Source organism: Eublepharis macularius, chromosome 9, assembly GCF_028583425.1.
Source record: "Eublepharis macularius isolate TG4126 chromosome 9, MPM_Emac_v1.0, whole genome shotgun sequence".
Classification (NCBI taxonomy): domain Eukaryota; kingdom Metazoa; phylum Chordata; class Lepidosauria; order Squamata; family Eublepharidae; genus Eublepharis; species Eublepharis macularius.
Window position 1 is genome coordinate 7,165,174 of NC_072798.1, and position 9,078 is coordinate 7,174,251.

General features: G+C 46.5%; 1 pseudogene; it reads right to left on the minus strand.

Moving 5' to 3' along the window:
* Positions 1-8,488: 8,488 nt before the first annotated feature.
* On the minus strand, positions 8,489-8,769 carry LOC129336213 (60S ribosomal protein L37a-like; annotated as a pseudogene).
* Between the last annotated feature and the right edge of the window lie 309 nt (positions 8,770-9,078).

Here is a 9,078-nt window from a genome sequence, read left to right on the forward strand (position 1 = left end):
AAGATCAGATCGAATGAGCTTAAGTCGTGGGGGGATCAAAGTCAGCTAATCATTTAGAGAAATATCCTAACAGTAAGAGCCAAGAGGAAAGGCAGAGTATAAATACTTTAATTCATAAATATATTAATAAATGTCTGGGGGTCGAGTTAGGCTGTCTCTTCTGGAGGTCTTCCAACACAAGCTGGTCAGCCATCACTGCATGCTCTTCTTGCTATGGATTTTCTCCACCGAGGAAGTAGGTCTAGATATTATGATTACGATTATGATTACGACTACGACTATGATTATTAATGTCATTTATAGTCTTCTTTTCTCACTGAGACTCAAGGCAGATTACACAGTTTGAGATTACTACATTCAGTATCAAGGACATTTCCATACAGTATCAAGGACATTTCCATACAGTGTCAAAGGCATTTCCATAAAAAATGCCACAGGGTAAATAGATTTCAAAGTTTTCAAAGACATGGCATTAGCAAGAATCCAATACAGAGTAGAAGAAATGCTGAAACAGAACATAATCAGTTCTAGGACTGACATTAGACCATGAGGCACATGTAGCACATAGGAGCACACATTTAAAGCAACAGATAGTACATAAGGCAACATAGTGGTGAAGTCTATGGTCCCTAACTCATTAGCGAAGCATCTGAGACCCCTCCCTACAATACAGCCCTCCTATCTGAGTAAAAAGCCTTTTTGAATAATTTGGTTTTGCATCGTTCGCAGAAAGCCGGGAGAGTGGGGGCTCTCCTGACCTCTTCAGGCAGACCATTCCACAGGGTGGGGCCACCACAGAGAAAGCCCATGTACGCATGCTTTCCAAACTCTATGAAGAGTTCTGTGTTACTTCCAAACTGGCATGGCTTTTGTACATAGTAACCAAATATCATGGGCAAATCGAGGTTTGACCCAGTCAGTTTTTCCAAGTCTCCTGGACTGGATGGGGTGTCCCAAGTGCAACCGCAGGACATCCCAGGTTAGCAGCCGTTTTCTTTCCATACCGAAATTCCACCGGGTCTGCCTTGCAATTAATAGCTGGGACTGCTGCAATGTAGAGAACAGATTGTATTAAAGATAAACAGATGTGAGCGGATAAAGGGGGCCAAAGGAATCCAAGCTGTGCCTTGTCTTATCTCTGAGAGCATTCGATAGATGGTTTTAAACGGGAGTTCAAACAGCAGTCATAGGCCTGCAGTATCTCATACCGGGATGTTTATAAGACTCGGCTTTGGGAGGTCTTGAGCCCATTAAAGCTCATAGATGAATAAGAGGGTCAGCGGCTTGAAGGTGATGGCAGAATTGTGTTTCTGTTCTCTTTCTTCAGACCCCGGACCATCTAATGCCATTTGTCCCCTCAGAGCTGTCTTTGGTTGTGCCGTTGCTCCCTCAGGCAGCCATTTTGACAAGCAGAAGCTATTGCTTGCTTCCAGCATCGGCAGAGCCATCCGTCTGTTTGATTTTTTTTTTCTGAGGAAAAGGGTGGGGGGCAATGGAAGTCACAGAAAACTAGCCTGTGCTTCATCAATGAGGCAGATTTCAATTCCACTCTGGACACACCCGAAGGAATGTTACAGTGAAGTGGCCAACCTCAAGGTGGAGCCTGGCGATTTCCCAAAACCATCACTGGTCACCAGATGACAGAGATAAATTCCCCTGGAAGAAATGGCAGCTTTGGCAAGCAGACTCTAGGTAGGGTTACCAGCACAAGGGTGGCAACTGGTGAGAGACTTATCTCAAGGGGTCTGTGTGTTCCTCACCAGTGCATGCTTCAGCTCTGTGGCGCGGGGCTGCTTACCCGCATATAGTGATTTCGCTCTTAGCACTCAGGCTGTGGGGCTGCATACCCGCCTTACATCCCACCTTCGTCGCCAGTATTAAATATTGAGCTTTGTGCTCAAGTGATGTCAGCCAGGCAGTGACTTCAGCTCATGATAGTAACTTTATTTGCAAAAGAACAACAATATGGCTCCTGAGGGAGCCAGATATATATACCTCCAACTCCACCCCATTTCAGTGACTCCCCAATAAGAACACAGGCACTAGGATCCTGCATTTGCATGCACTAAACAAAAGGGAACATGTTTACACAACAGCAATTGCCTCATATCCAGGGGAAACAATTGGTTGCTGATAACCCTAATTCTCAATAGGATTGGCTACCTGAGGAGCCCTGTTTTCCTCGAAGCTAGCCCAATACATAACACTGGTGATGTGCTGAAATCACTCCCCATGCACCCATATGTGACATCCGTGCGTCGCTGGGGAAGCTGTACCATTTGGGCAAAACTCTATGGTTTAACCATAAAGTTTTGCCCAAATGCTGCAACATCCCCAACTAAAACTCAGAAGTGACATGACAGCCACCTGTGATGGTCTCATAAAGACCATACAGATTTGGGGAAGTCCTAGAACATGGCAGGTGGGCTGTGACCTCAGTTCTGGGGTTTAGCTGGAAGTGACATTGCGAAGCTGGTTCCCACCCCCCCTATTTTCTCCCACTGAAAGTGAAAGAATGCCCACCTCCACCTGAAGGTTGGTAATGAGGATTTCCAGGCAACTGGCAAGAAGGCTGGGGGGAAGGACATGCAGGGTTCAATGTTGCTACATCACTTCTGGGTTTAACCCAGAACTGGTTCTAGGAATTGCTGGAACCTCCCATAGCTGAAGGCCTGATTTACTTACTTATTTATGTCATTTATAGTCCGCTTTTCTCACTGAGACTCAAGGCGGATTACATAGTGTGAGATTAGTACAATCAGTATCAAGGACATGTCCGTACAGTGCCAAGGACATTTCCATAAACAATGCCACAGGGCAAATAAATATAAGAATCTCCCACCACAGATTTTAAAGGTAGGGATGAGAGGGGCAAGTATTTCAGTTTTGCATTTGTGGAACAATATGCTAGCAAATTTTCCATGTTGATCCTCATTGAAATGAATAATGGGGGGTGGAGGTAACTGAATTTCCTGCATTGTGCAGGGGGTTGGACTAGATGACCCTAGAGGTCCCTTCCAACCCTATGATCCTATGATTATGATTCTGAATAGGAAGTTATGCAAAGGTGCGCTGCTTCCTGGTTCTTTCCAGTGGGGTTTGAACATCCCAATGGATAGCGACCATTACTGTTTGGATTTCGCAGGAAGGGAAAGTGTTGGAAATTAATGGCTGCAGATAAAATTAATTGCGCAGCAGAAATAAGTAGCACAGAGTCTCTCTACACAAGACGCCTCTGCAAATGTTTGTCAAGTGTAGGGAGACATAATTTTAAAAGACAGAGCAGGTGGAGATCACTCTTTCTTAATTACATCTTCGCCTCCCCAAAGGCTCTGTCAATTTCACCTCTCCAGTCTAAAACTGTGTGGGATGGCAACCAGAGGGCAACGAGGAATGGAAATGGGCTGGAGCTGCCTTCCAGAGCCAGGCTTGGACCTGGAGAGGTTATACTGGGCTGAAGTTTCCCTTCTGGCATTTCACAGCCTCTTCACACAGCCCCAGTGTACAGGGCCGGATCAACGGGGGAGGACAGGGGGTAGTCTGCCCCCAGTGCCGTCAAAAAGGGGGCGCCGGGCGCAGCTGCCATCCACTGGGAGTGCGCGGGTGGCTGAGCAGAGGGCTGGGAGCCCACCCGCGCCATTCGCCTGCTCCGAGGGCAGAGGCTGCGCGGCAAGCCTGCCGCCCTGTCAGCATGTCGCCTGCGTGGCAACCCGGCAGCTCCAGCACTGGCAGCAGCAGCGCAGGTGGCTGGGAGGCCGCCCATGCCATTCGCCTGCCCTGCAGAACAGGGGGTGCATGACAGGCCGGCCGCCCCCTCAGCGGGACAGGTGAGTGGCGCGGGCAGCCTCCCAGCCACCCGTGCTGCCTCTGCCACCTCCACGGTGCGCTGGGGCAGCTGGCTTGCTGTGCAGGCGGCGCACTCCGCCCTGCGTGATGATGTCACAGAAGTGATGTCATTGCGCAGCATCAGGAGCGTGCACGCAGTGTGCGCATGTGCCTGGGGCCAGACTCAGGTTGCCCTGGGTGCTGGCAACCCTAGATCCGGCCCTGCCAGTGTAGAGCAACACCTTTGCCCTACCACCGGCTATGCCTTTTCAAACTACTTTTCCCTGCTAACATTGTGTTTCCCAGCATGTGATCTTCATGTGTCAGATGTCTTGTGTAGAGAGACTCACGGACACATGTGTTTTAGCTTCTAAAAAAGAGGAGTTTACGACATATTTAGTAAAAAGTTTACATGGTTTAGAAAATAAAGAATAGCTAACTTAGCTTCTACATCTCTACATCTTGATGGTTTAAAAGCAACTGATGAGCATGCGGGGGAATGTCAGTTGCACCTCAATAAAACTGATCAGCCAATAATCAACTCCAGGTCTTCATTAAGCATGCAACTCTACTTTTCCCTGGTGGGAAGAGCTACTCGACACTTAACTGGTCCTATTGAAGCTAGTTATCTGTAGCTAAACATGAACAACAGTTGAACTGTCGAAGGCTTTCACGGCCAGAGAACGATGGTTGTTGTGGGTTTTCCGCGCTGTATTGCCGTGGTCTTGGCATTGTAGTTCCTGACGTTTCGCCAGCAGCTGTGGCTGGCATCTTCAGAGGTGTAGCACCAAAAGACAGAGATCTCTCAGTGTCACAGTGTGGAAAAGATGTAGGTCATTTGTATCTACTCAGGAGGGGTGGGGTTGAGCTGAGTCATCCTGTAAGAGTTTCCCAGGGTGTGGAATGCTAATGGCGGGAGGCTTCACTGTATCCTGAGGAGGTTCTTTTGCATATGGATTGGTGCTTGATGTGCTAATCTTCTCTGCAGGGCTATTGTCGGGGATAGAATGTTTTGTTAGCCTGGTGTTTTTCAGAACTGGAAACCATGCTCTGTTCATTCTTAAGGTTTCTTCTTTCCTGTTGAAGTTTTGCTTATGCTTGTGAATTTCAATGGCTTCCCTGTGCAGTCTGACAAAGTAGTTGGAAGTGTTGTCCAGTATTTTGGTGTCCTGGAACAAAACATTCTATCCCCGACAATAGCCCTGCAGAGAAGATTAGCACATCAAGCACCAATCCATATGCAAAAGAACCTCCTCAGGATACAGTGAAGCCTCCCGCCATTAGCATTCCACACCCTGGGAAACTCTTACAGGATGACTCAGCCCAAACCCACCTTCCTGAGTAGATATAAATTACCTGCCAACATCTTTCCCACACTGTGACACTGAGAGATCTCTGTCTTTTGGTGCTACACCTCTGAAGATGCCAGGCACAGCTGCTGGCGAAACGTCAGGAACTACAATGCCAAGACCATGGCCATACAGCCCGGAAAACCCACAACAACCAACAGTTGAACTCTTACATGACTGAAGGGATGATGCTTACTAAAAACTCAACAGAAAGCCCAAACAACTAAAAAAAGCTTACTAAAACTCAACAGAAAGAGAAAGAAACAAACCTACAAGGAATCAAAAAAGCCATTTTCAATATAAGTTGATAATCATCCTGTGTTGGTGAGCTATTCTGAGAGGATCTGGGTGGATTTTCTTTTTGAAAGCACGAAGCAGACAGGGAAGGGGAAGTTTCTCTCCTCTCCGTTTGAAGGAGAAAAAAAGCAATTACGCAACAGGCCCATTAAGATCAAAGACAATGTAATGGGAAGAAGATGAGAGGCAGAAAAGGAGAGAGGAGAGCAAGTTGGAGCGGGATGAGAGGCCTGGCTGATTGAGTCACACACCTGCTCCCTGTCTTCGCCTCTTCATCAAAGCCTGACTTCCTAACGCTCCATCCGATCGACAAAGAAATGTCTTTCCTTTGGCTCTGTTGCTTATTTTAGCATTTGCTACATCAAAAACTGTCAACCCTTGGGCTACCTGGGGCCACCGAGGGCCCTAAAGTGTTGTAACCACAATGTCTTTAAAGTGTTGGGTTTCTGAACTATGTGATCCTGTTTGTGGAGTGGCACAAACGCACGAGTTCTTTGTCGTGCTGTTGTCCTTCCTCAGTCTTTGGCGTGCAATTTCCCTTTCCAATTTACCAACTGACCCCAATGCATTTGCTCATTGATTAAAGCCGTACAAAGAGGCCCAGAGATGATCTTGCGGTCACCACAAGATTTCTTATTATACTATGAGTTCATCAGCGTAGGCATGCCCCTTGTGTGCATGGGTAACCCATACAGGGTAGAGGAGCTCTAACTGAAACTGTGGCAAACTTTGCATGCACCAAATGGCAAATGAATTTTAGAAATTCTTCACATTAAATCACTCTGTGGTGCAGAGTGGTAAGCTGCAGTACTGCAGCCCAAGCTCTGCTCACGATTTGAGTTCGATCCTGGAGGAAGCCGGGTTCAGGTAGCCGGCTCAAGGTTGACTCAGCCTTCCATCCTTCCGAGGTTGGTAAAATGAGTACCCAGTTTCCTGGGGGTAAAGTGTAGATGACTGGGGAAGGCAATGGCAAACCATCCCATAAAAAGTCTACCAAGAAAACGTTGTGATGCCATGTCCCCCACATGGGTCAGTCATGACTCAGTGCTTGCACAGGGTTTACCTTTTTTTAAAATCTCCCTGACCTGGATAACCAAAGAGAGCCTGATCCCGTCAGATCACAGAAGCTAAGCAGGGTCGGCCTTAGTTATTAATTGGATGGGTGACCTCCAACAGAGACCAGGGTTGCAGAAGCAGGCAATGGCAAACTGCCTCTGTTAGTCTCTTGCCATGAAAACCCCACCAGGGGTCGCCATAAATCAGCTATGACTTGAGGGCAGGATTCCACTTTTCCATGATAAATCAGAAGGCTATTGAAGACGAACCCTGGCTAGAACAAATCCCTGCCAAATGGGAAACATATACCCCACTCTGAGCGTGCTGCGCATGATGATGTCCAACCATTGTTCTCCTGCACCTACACCATCTATGTATCCAGAAGGTGAGAGTAGGACATCTGCCTGCATTTTAGAAGAACACTTTCATATTCATTTGAAATATTTGTATCAATGGAATCTCTTGAAAGATGTCTTTCAGAGAAGTGGGCGCCATGGATTTGATGCCATGGAGTGGCCATTTCCACATGCTCTTAAAGGGACGGCCCACTCATCAAATGCTGAAAGCTTTGCCCTAGGAATCCAGCTGTCTCCATTTATTTATTTATTTATTTATTTATTTATTTATTTATTTATTTATTTATTTATTTATATTCCGCCTTTCTCACTCAAGGTGGATTACATAGTGTGGGATTAGTTTGTTAGTCTGTTTGTTTAATTTCTAGCCCTCCCTCCCCGCAAAAGTGCTCAGGGTGGGTTACAACAATATGTGGCTGTGACATGCTGTCAAGTCACCTCCGACCTATGGCAACCCTATGAATGAAAGACTTCCAAAATGTCTTATCATTAACAGACTTGCTCAGATCCTGCAAACTGGAGGACGTGGCTTCTATTATTGAGTCAAGCCATCTTGTTTTAGGCCTTCCTCTTTTCTTACTGCCTTCCACTTTTCCTAGCATTATTGATTTTTCCAGAGAATCTTGTCTTCTCATGATGCGACCAAAGTACAATAGCTTCAGTTTAGTCATTTTAGCTTCTAGGGAGAATTCAGGTTTGATTTGATCTAGCACCCACTTATAAATACATCATTGGTGGGTGATGGTGATGTCTTCATCTCCCCTATTTCGCTGCACATTCCCTCCAGAAAAAGCTGTTCCCGGATTACTTAGGCAAGTCTTCCCAGCAGATGGAAGAAATTGATGAGGTTTAAAGATTGCAAGGTGCTGTGGAAAAGCATTTCTGTTATTGATGATGGTTTTAAGGATGTCATATCAATTCTATGGATACGTTTAACTTGCTGCTGTAACCTGCCTTGAGCCTGCTCTGAGAGAAAGGTGGGCAGCAAATAAATAAATAAAACGGGGAAGGGGGAGACAGTTTGGTGTAGTGGTTAACAGCGGCAGCAGTCTAATCTGGAGAACCGGGTTTGATTCCTCACTCCTCTACTTGAAGCCAGCTGGGTGACCTTGGGCCAGGCACAGCTCTCTCAGAGCTCTCTCAGCCCCACCCACCTCACAGGGTGTTTTGTTGTGGGGATGATAATGGCACAGTTTGTAAACCACTCTGAGTAGGGCCGTTTCCAGACGGCTTACTGGCCCCCGGAACGTCATGCCACATTGCGGGGAAAACGCGAAATATCGCGTTTTCTCACGCGAGTTTTGCGCGACGTCACATGACGTCGCGCAAAACTCGCATGAGAAAACGCGATATTTCGCGTTTTCCCCGCAATGTGGCATGACGTTCCGGGGGCCAGTAAGCCGTCTGGAAACGGCCTAGTTGTTAAGTCATCCTGAAGGGCGGTATATAAATCGAATCACAGTCAAGGATGCATGGAGAGAATGAAGGACTCTCATTTCTTTTTCCTTTTTTTCAGATTTACACCACCCTTTAATTGACAAAAAGACATAATGGATTGAAAAGGAGGTGAAAGAATACAGACAGTATTAGGAGGAGAAGAGGTTTTTACTCGTCTTTTAACTCCTTCAGTTTCTGGATGGTAGATTTCACTGTCACTGCTGAAGCAGTGTTGTATGTCCGGGCACCACCAGCCATTGTCTTCACACAAGAACCACAGTGCTAGATATACCCCCAGCTTTCCTCTTTATTTTAGTCTTGACACAGAAGGAGAAGGTATACTTGGCATGCTGGCTAATTTCAATCTTCTTCACCATCTTCCTCAAGGAAGTTCTGTATCAGGTATGATATTTACCCACAATGCCAGCTTTCCTGGTGTGCTTGGCCATCACGCTACGCCAAAGACCCCAACAAATGACGGAAATGACTCTGATTTCCTTTGATTTCTTCTTCCAGATTACAAAACTCCCACACCTCTAATGAAGCCGTAGCTAAATTGGCATCCAATATGGATTCCTGAAAGAGTTTCTCTTTCCCCATAAAGGCATGATTAAATATGAGAACAACATGGAAGGGCAAAATGGCTGCTCACCCTCCTGTCCATTTCTCAGAGCTGAGGAAAAGAAGCCTGGAATACGTTTCAAAGCACTAGCTTTGGGCCATTTCCACACATCTTACCTGCCTGCGGAACATTGCAC